The 8,729-nt window shown below is 46.9% G+C and overlaps 1 pseudogene; it reads right to left on the bottom strand.

Moving 5' to 3' along the window:
• Positions 1-7,855: 7,855 nt before the first annotated feature.
• On the bottom strand, positions 7,856-7,985 carry LOC112861928 (U2 spliceosomal RNA; annotated as a pseudogene).
• Between the last annotated feature and the right edge of the window lie 744 nt (positions 7,986-8,729).

Here is an 8,729-nt window from a genome sequence, read left to right on the forward strand (position 1 = left end):
GCAGAGCTGGAACCCACAAACCCCAAGACCATGACCTGAGCTGAAGTCAGACGCTTAACCAACTGAGCTACCCAGGCACCTCTGTACTTACTCTAAATCCACAGTCAAAGGAGACCTGGGCTGAACTCAAAGGGACAAGGGGACATTTTCAGTCTTTATAAAGAATTAGATTTATCCACCCCAGGTCTATGTGACGCTAAATTTTTAATCTAGCACAGGAGTTTGGCAACTTCGTCTTGTGAGCTGGTCACCAGTTTTTGAAAACAAAGTTTTATTGCAACACAGCTATCCCCATTTATTTATATATTGTCTATGACTGCTTTTGCTCTAGGAAGGCAGCAGTGAGGAGTTTCAACAGATACTGTGTTGCAAGACTAAAATTAGGATGGCAAACTGAAAATATTTACTATCTGCCCTTTACAGAAAAAGTTGCCAATCCCTGATCTAGCACCTTGAGTTGCAAAGAAAAGAGGCCCACCCAGGTTAGCTCAAGCAAAGGATGTCTGTGGTCAGGACATAAGAGGGAATGTGCTAGATGCCAGGGATAGAAGTCACAGAGAAATCAGGCCTCGGTAGAACTAAAATTACAACTGCAGATCTTTCTTAGGGGTCTCTGTTTCTCCCTGTCTCTTCTCTGTTCTCTCCACTGCCTGCTGTCCTCAACTGACGTTGCCTTCCCTCAGCTTGCACATGGTTCCTCAGGGCTACCTAGACTTCTACATCATGTAATCCCAAACAGCCTTTCAGCTTTGGTCCCCATTGCTAATGGCCTTGGCTTCTAAATTTTCCAATTCTGAAGTCCCAAGGAATCAATCTGACTGGTTCAGACCATCTTTTCAAGTCTATGACTCTTGGAGATTCTTGGCCAGCCTGTAGTTGCCCCCTTCCCTTCAGCCAGAAGCCCACTCCTGGATCCTTTTCACGACCATGGGACACTATTATATGGAGCAGAATGTGTCGTCCACTCAACAGAAGGGACACGCACAGAGCCCTCCTTTAGAAGAAAATGCAATGGGGCAGGAGCCAGAACTTAGCTAACTTAACTTGTGAAGAACCTGGTCTTTTCTTTCTTTCTTTCTTTCTTTTTAAAAAAAAATTTTTTTTTTAACATTTATTTTTGAGACACATAGAGACAGAGCATGAGCAGGTGAGGGTCAGAGAGAGAGGGAGACACAGAATCCGAAACAGGCTCCAGGCTCTGAGCTGTCAGCCCAGAGCCCGATGCGGGGCCCGAACTCATGGACCGCGAGATCATGACCTGAGCTGAAGTTGGACGCCCAACCGACTGAGCCACCCAGGCGCCCCTCTTTCTTTCTTTTTTTTTAAATAAATGTTTATTTATTTTTGAGAGAGAGTGTGTGAGGTGGGTAGGGACTGACAGAGGGGGGACCGAAGATCTGAAGCAGGCTCTGAGCTGACAACAGTGAGCCAGATACAGGGCTTGAACTTATGAACCATGAGATCATGACCTGAGCTGAAGTGAGACACTCAACCAACTGAGCCATCCATGCTCCCTGGGACCTGGTATTTTATTAAAGTCAGAGAGCATTCTTCTAGCTCTCTTATTCACAACACTGACCAAAAAGCCAAAACCTGCAATCTGAATGACTGACATGCCTGAAAGAAGAGGAAGAGATTCCACCTGGAGTTTGCTGATGGGGATAAGGTCAGCAGAGGACCAAGCCCATCCCAAGGAGAGATAAGCAGACCAACTATGGGAAATGGTGAGATTTGAGAAATTTCAGCCTCTCCTACCTGGACCAGCAGGAGAAGGGACAGAAAGAAATCCAGCCTGGCAGAACTTGTCCCGATTCTGCCCCAAACAGACTAGGTGACGGTGTACATGTTACTGTCTGTCCTCCCAATCACGCCTGGGCCTCAGCTCTCCCACTGATCAAATGACTGGGCTGAATTTGGCCACTGGTTCTCAAACTACCCCCTACATCCAAATCACCTAGAGGACTTATTACAACACAGATGACTAGGACCCACCCCCAGAGTTTCTGAGTCGGCAATGCCTGGGAAGGGGTCTGACAACTGATATTTCCAGCAAGTTCCCAGATGATGCTGCACTGCTGACCTGGCACCACACTTTGAGAGCCACTGGCCTGCCCTTCACTAAAATTCCTTCCAGCTGTAACAGGCTACGAGTCTAGCCTACTCCTTGGCTTACATTGGACGGAGAGTTTGGACTGTGGGCCAGGAAACCTCTTGTTTGGGGAGGAGGTCTTTCCCGAGCCTAGCCGAGACCAGACTGTGCCCCCTCAACCACCTTGCTGCTTTTGCCACCACAAAGACCCTTTTACCAGCCAGTCCTGGGCTCCAGAGATGCCCAGCTGCTTCCCAGCCTGCTGGAAAATGTTGACTTTCTAATTTCTCCCTTGGCCAAATTCTGTGGGTAGCGTGGCTCCTCGACACGTAGGCCACACAATCGGCTCTCACAACCCACTTCCTCAAGGTGATCCCATGTCGTTCTGCTGTCCATGATAAACAGCTCCAGACTGGGCAGCCCAAACGCGGGGGAAGCCAGCCTGCCGTGGATCTGGAAAGTTCCCCAGAGGCAGAGATGGCAGCTGCTTCTTTTGCCCAGGCTGAGGCCAAGCCACAAGCTGGGAGGACATCTCAAGCACAGGCTGCCAACCAGTGATGCAAATTGCCCCTGCAGGGCCTGGCCAGGTCAGAGGGGGCCCGGGGAGCTGGAACTCTGAGTGACAGCTGAGCAGGGAGACACTCTTCAGCATCCCGCTAAGTCACTAAGAGGTTTCTGAAACAGGTGGCTCAAATTTCCTTGAAAACCCAGAATAATCCCCCATTTGAAGTGTGCGCGAATCTTGTCACCACCTAGTATTAATGGGCAGGCACCGCAGAAGGAAAAAGGGGTTTTCGGCTGCATTTTTGCACACTGACTGGCCTGACAAGCTCAATAAAAGCTTAAACAAATATTAAAAAACACACAGAGAGTCAGGCTGGTTTAAATTAACTTCCCAAGCACTTCACCTACTGTAGGAAGAAATTATAATAAAATGTCAGTGCAAAAATAAACCGCGCATGGAAATAAAAATAAAACATAAAATGCCCTCTTACAACTAACTGCTCAGTATGATTTAGTTCATAACAACATATCATTGTACATGAAGTTTTCATAGTCCTAAAGTGTATTTGGGCATTAGGAATGTTGACTCTGAAAAATTCATATTTTACACGCTGGGAAACTGTCCCTTTCCCAGAAGCCTTATGGATGTAAACCATTACACATACACACACACACACACACACACACACACACACACACACAATCTCTGTTAACTCTGAAATAATAATTTGTCCAAGTGGAATATGCTGCTTGACATATGACCCCAAATTCCATTTCTCTTAGGTATCCTCATCCTTAGCCTGCTGCTTGGGCTCCACAGTGCCCTTTTCCTCACTGCAGAAGGACAAAGCTGGAGGCTGACCATGTGACAGGTTCATCTCCAGCCATCCTGTAGTCTCACCCAGAGGTGGACTTTCTGAAGGGAAGAGACACTTTGTAGTCCTTGGGTTCATGGGCTGTGGCCTGTCACATCCTCCAACCTTGGTGCTCACACTGAGCCAGACATAATGAGAGATTAAAAGGGAGGAGGGGGGCACCTGGGTGGCACAGTGGGTTAAGAATCCTACTTCGGCTCAGGTCATGATCTCATGGTTCATGAGTTTGAGCCCTGCATTGGGCTCTCTGCTGTCAGTGCAGAGCCTGCTTTGGATCCTCTGTCCCCTTCTCTCTCTGCCCCTCCCCCACTCGTTCTCCCTCCCTCTCTCTCTCCCTCAAAAATAAATAAAAACATTTATATAAAAACAAAACAAAACAAAACAAAACAGGGTCGCCTGGGTGGCTCAGTCGGTTAAGCATCTGATTTCGGCTCAGGTCATGATCTCACAGCTTGTGGAATAGAGCCCGGCATCGGGCTCTGTGCTGATAGCTCAGAGTCTGGAGCCTGCTTCAGATTCTGTATCTCCGTTTCTCTCTATGCCCTCCCCCACTGGCACTCTGTCTCTCTGTCCTTTAATGTTTAAACAAACATTAAAAAAAAATTTTTTTTAAACAATAAATAAAAGGGATGAGTGCTTGGCCCTCTCTTTCCAAAAGAGAATAAAGAAAAAGAAAGAAGGCAGGAAAAGAAAAGAGAGAGAAAAGAAGGGAGGGAGGGAGGGAGGGAGGGAGGGAGGAAGAAAGGAAGATGGGAGGGTGGGAGAGAGGGAGGAGGGGAGGAGAAAAGAAAGGCAGGCATGGGAGCACCTCTTGCTCAGTTAGGTGATCCTGTAGAAGTTCTTTCCCAGGCTGGTTACTCCCACTTGGTTTGTTCAGCCAAGCTGACATACCCTCACTTTCCAACCAGAGACGGTGTGGGGGCTAAGAAAGACCTTGTGGGCCTACATGCCCTTCCTTCCCCTCCAGGTTTCTGTCACACCTCAAAGGTGGTTTTCTGGGAAAGCGTTTTCCTGGCAGGGCCTGTGGAGCAGCCTGGTCCAGTCCTCAGTATCTGGCTCCCAGCAAGACTTTCCGGTGGGGGGGCGGGGGGGCAGGGGGGACGCATGCTAGCCTCCCCTTCCTCCAGGGTCCTGACGAGAACTCTCACAGAGGGCTCCTCCATCAGAGAGCGGAGCCAAAGGAAGCTGGGACGGCAACGGAAAGGAAACAGCCATCTGACACACTTAAGTATACACACGTGTACATCTGTAACTGGGAGCCTCCATATGTAGACACACGTATAGAGGCATGTATATCTTTCCTGGTGAGTTAATTACGACCTTCCCAAGACACTGGGAGTTGACTCACCAGCTGGCAGAGTTTGGACAGCCAAGCCAGGGATGTCAGGCCTGACCATCTCTCCAGGACGGACTGACTGGTGAGCCGTGGAGGGCCACACAGATGGAGCATGAGGAGGTCCAGTCCAGAGGGGGAACACAGACTAAAAAATGCAATTTATTCCTCTAATCTGCTTGTGCTGATTGTGCCAGAAACAAATACCAGCAGGCCTGGAAAAAATGTTTCTTTCGTTTGCCTCGGCTCTGAGCCATCCACCCCAAACTGGAAGGAAAGAGAAGAGCAATAGACTCCGGAGCTGTTTTGTCTGGCTCACTGGACTCTCTTGCCCCCTTCACCTCTGGAAGAGAGAGATGGGGAGTTCCTGGAGCCCCCCACACTGAGGACCTGAAACAGCTCCTTCAGTTTCCCACAATCAAGTTTCAGAAGCGGAAACGAGCCCTGGCTCCCCAGGGCAGAAATTGAGAGTTCCACTCTAAAACACTTCCTCTGCCTGGTAACAATGTGCCGAGGAATTTCCACAAAGCCCCTTAGCTGTCATGGCTTCCACTCCTCAACTTGGGAAAAGGCAGCCTGGGACATTCCAGGCCCCACCCCCACCCTGTTCAATCTGCTTGGTTCCTGGATGGGCCTGCAGAACTACAACATACATTTACTTTCCCTATTCTTCCTCCTGGAGATGAGAAACATCCAAGCCTGACCAGGCTGTGGAAAGAGGCCCAACCAACCCAGGAGTATCATCCAGAGGCTGTTCTCTCTTTTCAGAGAAGAAGGGAGGGATGCAGAGGGGCCAGGCAGTGGAGCACAGCATTAGGGCATAAACTTTGGAGCCAAACACAAACAGCCCTGGCAGCCTCCCTGCCCCCCCCCCAGCCCCCCGCCACTACTAGCTATGTCACTACTAGAGCTGACTTGAGCTCCTACCTAACAGGGTGGGCACAGGGTCCCACAAGTTTACAAAGCAGCTGGCACAGGCAGCACATGGCCAGAACATAATAAATGTGAGCGGATGCAGCCAACCCAAAAGGTCTGCTACCTTGAGACTCTCCTGTTCTGCAACAGCAGAGTCACAATGCTCCCTGGTCCCTGTGAATGTTTCCCAATCTCAAGTACATGGACCTCAGTCACCACATGGGGTCCCCTCAGCTCTTCTGCTTCAGCTCACAAAGCCCCTTGTAAAAAATGCCCAACATCCATGCCAATGTCCATGCCAACAGTGCTTCAAACAGGTGCTCCTGGAGCTTCCCACCCATCTTAGGACACAGGTGGAGTCCTGGATTCTGAGCAGAGGCCAGGAGGTCCCTGCTAAGCTCTGGACTTCACTTAGCCACCAGGTCACCAGAGTATCTGTGCTTGTGCCCAGTGCTGCAGCCTCTGATCTAACCTTAGCTCCTGATTTCCAACATGTGCCTGAAGGAATCATCTACTTTTGAGGAGCTTCTATTACTCCATTTGGAAAACTGTAAAGTGTTATGAACTGAACTGTGTTCCCCACAAATTCCTGTTAAATCCCTAACCTCTGGTGTGACTGTACTCGGCCATAGGGCCTATAAGGAGGTAATAAAGGTTAAATGAGGCCATAAGGGTGGTGTCTTACTCCAAAAGAATTAGCATCCTTGTAAGAAGAGGAAGAGATACCAAGCTCATTCTCTTCCTGTGTGCACACAGAGAAGGGACCATATGAGGACACAGCAAAAAGGCTCAGGAAGAGAGGTCTCACCAGAAGCCAACCCTGATGGCACCTTGATCTGAGATCTAGGATCTCAGCCTCCAGAACTGTGAGAAAATACATTTCTGTTGTTTAAGACACCCATTCTGTGACATTCTGTTAAGGCAACATGAGCAGATGAGTACGGAGGAGGCAGACAGAATCAATGCTGTGGAGGCAGGGGTACATCAGAGATGCCTCACATGCTGCGCAGAGACTGGGGAGATGGGACTCCTGATCATGCATTCCTCACTTTGTTGGAACCAGCATGAACTTCAGCTGTTTTTTTCCATTGCTGTTCAAGTTTTTTTGTTTTTTTATTGTGGTTTTGTTTTTGTTTTGTCTCAAGGAAGTTTCCTTGATGAATAGTTTTTTTTGAAACCCCAGGACTGAAGGATTTCTAAGCTCAGGCTTGCCATCCTGATAGTATTCTATCACCTGTGCTGAAGGCTTATCAACTGACAGGACTCAAGGACCTGCCTAGTTTGAAGGGTCCAAGGCTTGGGAGCAGTTCTGGTTGCCAACATTAATGGTGCATTTCCCAGGAACCAGGCTGTCTTCCAGGCTTTATATCTATTGACCCATTCAATCCTCCCCCAAACCCTATGAGGAATGTTTATCATCATCATTTTACACATGAGATGATGCTTTACATCATCATTTTACATCATTTTTACAAATGAGCCGTCATTATAGCTCAGACAAATTAAGCCACTTACTAAGGGCCACAAAGAGTGATCTGCTTGATTCCAAACCCCGTGACCATCCTCCACCATGCTAGAAGAAAGGAGAGGAACTTGCAAGGCAGTCATTCTGTCAGCAAGTATCACCGCCAACTTCACTGCAGCACAGACCTGCTCTATACAGTGAAGGATCTGCGCTACAACCTCAGGACCTAAGTCAATGGGCTGTTTGCTAATTCTGCCCAGAATTCTAGGTATGTCATAAACGGGCATTCATATCTGTCGCTCCAAATGATTTTGGCATTGGATGCTATAAATCTGGATTAGGTCCTCTAAAATACTAAGATGACTTTATATAAAACGGGAAAATGATCATTTTGAATTCAGCGTTACTTAGTATTTTCTTACTAGACCTGCAGGACTAACAGTGTCTCATTATACATTCCAGATACTGAAGAAAGGGTGAATGGAGTACCACTGTCATTATTTGTAGACGAATGAATAAATGATTGCCTACATTACAATCCCAAAATAATATGCAGATATAATATTTGAACTAATAAGAGAGGTCTGTAGTATTGCTGACTATAAAAATCACACACAAAAAAATTCACACATTTCTATACATCAGCAATAATCAGTTAGAAATGTAATTGTCTTAAAAGATACTCATTTCTAAAGGCCACCAAAAAAAATTTTAAGTATGTAGGAATAAATCAAGATATGTAAACCTTCTGTGGAAAACGATCATATTCCACACTTGATCTTAGCCAAAAGGCCGAGAAGCGATGAAAACGATCATATTCCAAATGACATTTATTTTTTTAATATTTATTTATTTTTGAGAGAGAGATAGAGACAGAGTACAAGCAGGGGAGGGGCAGAGAGAGAGGGAGACACAGAATCCCAAGCAGGCTCCAGGCTCTCAGCCGTCAGCACAGAGCCTGACGCGGGGCTTGAACTCACAAACCATGACATCATGACATGAGCTGAAGTCAGACACTTAACTGACTAAGCCACCCAGGCACCCCTCAAATGACATTTTATTTATTTATTTATTTATTTATTTATTTATTTATTTATAATTTTTTAAAATTTTTATTTATTTTTGAGACAGAGAGAGGCAGAGCATGAGCAGGGGAGGGGCGGAGACAGAGGGAGACACAGAATCCGAAGCAGGCTCTAGGCTCTGAGCTGTCAGCACAGAGCCTGATGCGGGGCTCGAACTCACAGACTGTGAGATCATGACCTGAGCTGAAGTCGGACGCTTAACCGACTGGGCCACCCAGGCACCCCTCAAATGACATTTTAAAAGGTCTAAATAAATGGAGACAAATACAATGTTCTCAGGTAAGAAAATTCAAAATCATAATTACATCAATTCTTGCCAAACTCATTTATACTTTTAATGCAAAGCCTATAAAAAACCCAACAAGTATTTTTAAGGACTTGAAAAGTTGTTTCAAAAATGTATATAGTAGAACAACTGTCCAAGAAAGGCAAGACACTTTTGAAAAGGAGTAGGTTGGTGGGG

This window comes from Puma concolor, chromosome A1 (assembly GCF_028749965.1).
Source record: "Puma concolor isolate L17-30 chromosome A1, mPumCon1.1.hap2, whole genome shotgun sequence".
NCBI lineage: Eukaryota > Metazoa > Chordata > Mammalia > Carnivora > Felidae > Puma > Puma concolor.